Genomic DNA, 958 nt, shown 5'->3' with positions numbered 1-958 from the left:
CTGTAATCCCAGCACTTTGGGAGGCTGAGAGGGCGGATCACCTAAGGTCAGAGTTTGAGACCAGCCTGGCCAACATGGTGAAACCCTGTCTCTACTAAAAATACAAAATTAGCTGGGCGTGGTGGCACATGCCTCTAATCCCAGCTACTCTGGAGGCTGAGGCAGGAGAATCGCTTGAACGCGGGAGGTGGAGGTTGCAGTGAGCCGAGATCATGCCATTGCACTCCAACCTGGGAAACAAGAGCAAAAACTCCATCTCAAAAAAAAATTTTTTTTGATATTATAATTCATTTTGCTCACTATTTCTCCCATGGCACTTCTTTAATTCTTCCATTATACTGCAATTTTTTTTTTTTTTTTTGGTCCATTGAGGCATTTTTCTTATAAGCATGTATTACATCCCTAGAAAAAGAATCCCAGAATTTTCTCTCCTGTGTGTTTTTGTCTTGCATCTTCATGGTCCGTGATGCCAACTGAGGTGGTCAGCGCAATAAAACCAAACTGATGAGACATGAGCATATTATTCTGCCATCTTTCTTGGTCTTTGGGTTGCACATCAAACCTGGGGCTGATCACTCCACACTTGTTTAACCTGCCTGTGAGGTTCACAACAATTTTCCCAGCTCTGTGATCATCAATGATTTCAAATTTGCCAGTGTAATCATGTTTCATCACAGTTAGAAACTGGATAATGACTCTGGAGCACAGTCTGATAAGAACTTGGTGTTTGTCTCTCTTTTTGACATTGTTGATGCTCTTGAGAGCATCAGCCAGGACGTTCATGTGCACAATTATGGCAGCAAGGAAAGAAATCGTGTATACTAGAATATTTATGGGATTGCCTCTCCCACTAGAGCTTTGGCTCCTGGCGTGTAACCATTCATCATTCATCATGTAGTCTCAGGAATGGGAACATTGAAGATGATTTGTTTTAGTTTCTTGAAGGAATAAGTAGACA

The 958-nt window shown here is 42.0% G+C and overlaps 1 pseudogene; it reads right to left on the bottom strand.

The window, feature by feature from the left end:
* Nucleotides 1-330: 330 nt before the first annotated feature.
* On the bottom strand, nt 331-845 carry LOC104655231 (annotated as a pseudogene).
* Nucleotides 846-958: the final 113 nt, after the last annotated feature.

Source organism: Rhinopithecus roxellana, unplaced genomic scaffold, assembly GCF_007565055.1.
Source record: "Rhinopithecus roxellana isolate Shanxi Qingling unplaced genomic scaffold, ASM756505v1 contig5495, whole genome shotgun sequence".
NCBI lineage: Eukaryota > Metazoa > Chordata > Mammalia > Primates > Cercopithecidae > Rhinopithecus > Rhinopithecus roxellana.
Note: the sequence above shows the minus strand (reverse complement) of the source record. Positions and strands in the feature narration are given on the sequence as shown.